A 6,006-nucleotide genomic window follows, 5' to 3' on the forward strand; every position below is an offset into this window, starting at 1 on the left:
AATATGGGATTATCGATAAAATATTTCACACATATTTCTCGAAATGCAGCAATGCAGCATATATGTCATTGGCCGTCGGTTTCGAAATATTCAGTTGCATCATGGCATTTTTTTGGGGGCTTATTCTTTGACTCCATAGATATATTGCTAATATCCATGACTGTAAGGATAACTTGGAATTTTAAAAAAATGACTTGCATCGTATAGATGTTCTGTTTTTATATTTTTGACACATTTTATTTTGGCATTTCCAAACATATTTATCCAATGTCATTGAATGTTTCGTCCAATTCATACGGACATTACAGAATTCACAATTCATTTCATTTGCAAGTAGGAAATGCTGTTTCATCCATTCAATTATGGATAGATGGTCTCTAGAAATCAACGGACACACAACATCTTTGAAAATGGCTTTATCCATTTGTTACAGTATTTAAAACAAAATGGTCCAAATATTAATTTCTTTTAATACCTGTCATAATATAGGCTAAGAGACTATTAGTCGCCTAGAGTTATGCCCCTTGGCCCGTGACGTATGAATCTCGTCCGCCATTGTTTCTCAGTGCAACGTTTACTACTAGACAATAAAGAACGCATTTTACACCACCTTCGAGTCTGTTTATCAATGCTTCCAAAGTATGTATTATCACGACATGGTGTCTGAAGTGGGATCCTCTAAAGAATCAAAGGAATAGTAACAATATTACCCTAAAAAAAAAAAAAAAAAAAAAAAAAAACGAACACTTTCGGGATCTAAAAAAAAAATTAATACAAAACACACGTGGTGTCGGTATTTTTCTCGCAATCGACGATGAATACATATTCGCAACTACCACCTCCAACAATCGATTGGAACACTTCAAATTTGGCCAAATCAATGAACCGATTTATCAGGCAAGTTCATTTATATTTCGACGGCCCAATGAAAGACGTAGATTCAGACACAAAGTTAAATTACTTGCTAATATGGTCTGGTATCGAGGGCCAGGAAATAAGTGACACTTTTCCCTTTCGACAGGGAGAAGAAAGGACATTGGATAAATATATCCAATTTTTTAAGGAATATGCGAATCCGCGATCGAACTTTCGTGTAGCTAGACACAACCTACTAAAATGTAAACAAAACGCGGATGAATCGGCACACGCATTTCTAAGTCGGCTGCGTCAGACAGCCAAACAGTGTGAATACGGTCGGACGGTGGAAGAGACCATTGTGTTGGACCTATTCATATTCGGTATTTATTTACAGTCTGCACAAAACTCCCTAATAAGAGAAGGAAGCGATCTCACGATCGAGAAAGCACTCGGAATCGTCGAGACAGAAGAAGCCACGTGTAAACAAATGGAAGCATTACGTACAACAGCAGTAGAAGACAGCTCTACACTCGCAGTTAGAGCCAGACAGCCCAGTGGACCTACCACATGTGGTAATTGTGGCACAAAACACCATCAATATAAATGCCCAGCTAAAGGCAAATACTGCCTAAAATGCAATAAAAAGGGACACTTTGCTAAAGTTTGCCACTCTAAAATGGGAGACGAGGGGCACACACGCAGACAGTCATTCCAGCCACAGAGGAAATATAATAAGAATAAAATCCACATGGCAGCAGCACATATGGGTAGCAACGACGACAGTTCCACAGAGGAGCTGTACTTTCACACAGTAAAGGAATTACCGTTAGCGACCACAGAAGCTTTCACAAAACTGAAGATAGGCAACAGCAAAGCCCAAATAGAGGTTGACGCGAAAATCGACACAGGTGCAATGAGCAACCTGTTACCTAAACAGGTATTCAAGGAACTGAAAGGAGTACCACTGGAAAAATCAGCTATAAGGCTAATTGCGTTTGGAGGCTCAACGATAGACCAAGAAGGGACCTGTCGTTTAGGGGTCAGATCCCGCGACAAGTTCGTTAAAGCGACCTTTCACGTGGTGAAATCAAGAGACCCTATACTAATAGGACTCCAAACATCAAGAGAATTAGGGCTAGTCACCCTTAACTTGGCTATAAAAACGGACACAACTCATGTGACGGACAAAGCATCCCGGCCTACTCCCCCGCACGACATGAAACCGGTCCCCGTGCAGGAACCATGTACGATGGGAAACCTTGGAGAAAGGAGGAAAATCATTGAGGAATTTCCAGACGTATTCGACTCCATTGGTTGTCTGCCAGGTGAACACACCATCCATTTAAACCCCGAAGTACCACCAGTTGTCCACCCACCACGTCGAGTCCCAATATCCCTAAAAGGAAAGTTGAAATTGGAGTTGGACTCCTTAGAGGCCCAGGGAATAATTTCCCCTGTAAAGGACCCGACGCCCTGGGTAAACTCATTCGTCTGTACCACTAAAAGGAACGGATCGGTCAGGCTATGCCTCGACCCCCGAGACTTAAATAAAGCAGTGCACAGACCACACTATGCGACTCCGACATTCGAAGACATCACTGCGGAACTAGACAACGCTAGATGGTTCACAAAAGTCGATATCAAGTCCGGCTACTGGCATTTGAAACTGGACGAAAAGTCGAGACGTCTCACAACATTCATTACCCCACATGGCAGATACATGTACAACAGGTACCCCATGGGAGTCAAATCTGCCCAGGATGAGTTCCAAAGAGCCATGCAGGAAAACTTCGGAGACCTCGAAAATGTCCTATCCATATGCGACGACATAGTAGTGTACGGATTCGAGGAAGACGGCAGTGACCATGACAAGGCACTGAGGCAGCTAATGTTTAGAGCAAGGGAAAGAAACTGCAGGTTTAATTCAGAGAAATTTGTGGTGAAAACCTCCGAAATCCCTTTCTACGGCCACATAATCTCAAGAGACGGTGTCAAGCCAGATCCCCGGAAAATAGAGGCGATCACACAGATGCAACCCCCCGAGGATGCAAAGCAGCTCACCAGCTTCCTAGGCCTGGTGAACTACTTGAACAAATTCTCTCCACGACTCGCGACACTGACAAAACCCCTACGTGAGTTAACATCGAAGAAGAATGACTTCACATGGTCTTCACAGGAGCAACAGGCATTCGAAGAAATCAAAAAAGTGATCGGAAATCATACGACACTCCGATACTTCGACCCTAAAGAACCAATAGTGCTACAGGTAGATGCGTCTTCAATGGGTATAGGCGCGGCTCTGCTACAAAACGACAGACCAGTAGCATTTGCGAGCAAAGCACTTTCCGGACCAGAAACACGCTACTCAAACATAGAGAGGGAGATGTTGGCTATCGTCTTTGGCCTGGAGAAATTTCACAGTTACGTTTGGGGCCACAAAACGACAATTCATACGGATCACAAGCCATTGGAGTCGATAGCATTGAAAAATCTAGCACAAGCACCCCCAAGACTGGCTAGAATGTTATTGAAGGTCGAGGGATATGATTTTACTGTAAAATATACCCCAGGAAAAACAGTTCCAATTGCAGACTGCTTGTCACGAGTAGCACCCAGACCCAGTGGGCACATTGAAGGGATCGATCTCAACGTCCATAGCATGATCTCATACCTCAACTTTGCGCCGACGAGAGTTGAAGATATAAGAGTGGAAACATCCCAGGATCCACTCCTAAAGCAACTTGTAAGCATGGTATTGACCGGCTGGCCTTCCAACCGGGCTGACTGCCCAGGAATTCTCCTGCCATTCTGGAATTTCAGAGATGAGATTGGGGTCCAGGATGGAATTCTACTCAAGAGCCAGAGAATCATTATCCCAGCCTCGTTGCAAAGAGGCATACTGGAAGAGCTGCATGCTTCACACCAAGGAGTAGAGAGAACGAGGTTACGAGCGCGTTCAGCGGTGTACTGGATAGGGTTAAATAAGGACATAGAAGATATAGTCCGAGAGTGCCACACATGCCAGAAATACCAAGCCAGTATCCCGCCCGAATCAATACTCCAGCACGAAACCCCTACGTACCCCTGGCAGTACGTCAGCACAGACTTGTTCACATTGGCAGGGAAAGAATATCTGCTTGTGGCAGATCAGTACAGCCGAAACCCCTTCGTACGACGCCTTCCGTCCGCCTCATCAATATCCGTTATTAGAAGTATTAAGACGATATTTGAGGAACAAGGAGTGCCGGAAATCTTGTACTCGGACAATGGTCCACAATTTACAAGTAAAGATTTCAAGGATTTCGCCAGGACGTACAGCTCCCAACACAGGACATGGTCCCCACATTACCCCAAGTCTAACGGATTCGCCGAAAGAATGGTGGGAACATGCAAGAAAATTTTGACGAAGGCAGGGGAAACTGGTCAAGACAGCTACCTAGCAATGATGGCTTACAGAGCCATGCCACTGTCATCAGACATTAAGTCCCCGGCAGAGTTACTCAACGGACGAAAAATACGGACACCCCTAGTATCCAAGCAACAACTTGGCGATGAGCAGACTAGGACAGCCATACAGAAACAGAAAGATCAGTCTAAGGTCTGCTATGACAGGAAACATAACAGACACCACTCCCACCTACATGCAGGACAGAACGTCTATGTCCAGCAGGAAAAAGCAAAGATATGGGAGCCTGGAAAAATTCAGCGCTCCAGCGTGACACCCAGATCCTACATAGTTGAATCTGAGAACGGTAACACCTATAGAAGGAACAGGCAGTTCCTCAGACCAGCTGGGAGGAGATCAACAACCGCAAATAGATCCGACCAACCTCGCCCTAGCGACTCTCCACCGGATCCCACCCAGAAGGAAGGTCCCCCCCCTAAACAAATCGAACAGCCGACCACCGAACAACACTCCAGCGGCACGCCTCACACCCGAACTGAGAAACTCACCCCCGAATTAAGAAGATCTCAGAGACGAGTGAATGCTCCTCAGAAACTGAACTTATAGGTTACACTATCCTAAAAAAAAGAGACAATACCATTACCCTAGAACAATGGAGACAAGCTAAATAATATATTAGAGACTATGTTATCCCTTAATCAGATAAAGGCTAAATATCGCCCTTGGACTATATACATATATATGGAAGGGAAGGGATGCCATAATATAGGCTAAGAGACTATTAGTCGCCTAGAGTTATGCCCCTTGGCCCGTGACGTATGAATCTCGTCCGCCATTGTTTCTCAGTGCAACGTTTACTACTAGACAATAAAGAACGCATTTTACACCACCTTCGAGTCTGTTTATCAATGCTTCCAAAGTATGTATTATCACGACAATACCTCGTAAAATTTTGGCTTCTTCGACTTTTGGATTTTTTTTTTTTTTGTCATTTAATAAATTGATCACGTGATGGTATCATGAGATTAAATCAAAATTCAATATTTAAAAATATTATTTAAAAAAATATATTAATTGTCGGTAAAGTTAATGTTTTAAAGAAAGAATAATTAAATAAATACTGAATTGTATTAAAAAAAACACACAGAAAAAAAAAGAATTATAAAACACATTACATAAAAATCAATCTTTAGCACAAAAATCCGCGAAACATAATTATTATTCTAAGGTTTATCTTCAAAAGTTTGTAAATATATTTAAAAAAAAATGCTGGCGAATATTCGAGCATGTTTGCTATTTGACGTGTTTACAAACAACCGACGCCGTGTGCTTGTGCCAATGTCAAGGTCGAATCACCGGTGTTAGTTGAATTGTGCGCCTGGCACCGCCAGGCGGCATCGTCTGATACGGGGTATCTATTCTTTACTTGATCCGAATTATTTAGACTACTATTCTCATTTTGGATGTTAACGGTAGTTTGACTAATTAGAATAATAATGAAATGTTCAGTTTTTTTTATTTTTATGTGTTCATATATTTTAATTTTTATGTTTTCATATATTTTAATTTTTAATGAAATAGACATACAAAAGAGAAATTTACAAAAGATATCGAAAACAAGCTGTAAACATTGACAAATATAAACCGAACTTGATAGGAAAACAAATCGATACGCTTTAATAATAAACAGACGTTTTTACACGAGGAACAAAATAATGATTACACCGTTTTATTACGATGAC

Source organism: Euprymna scolopes, chromosome 27 (assembly GCF_053919585.1).
Source record: "Euprymna scolopes isolate OS-2025 chromosome 27, ASM5391958v1, whole genome shotgun sequence".
Taxonomy (NCBI): domain Eukaryota; kingdom Metazoa; phylum Mollusca; class Cephalopoda; order Sepiida; family Sepiolidae; genus Euprymna; species Euprymna scolopes.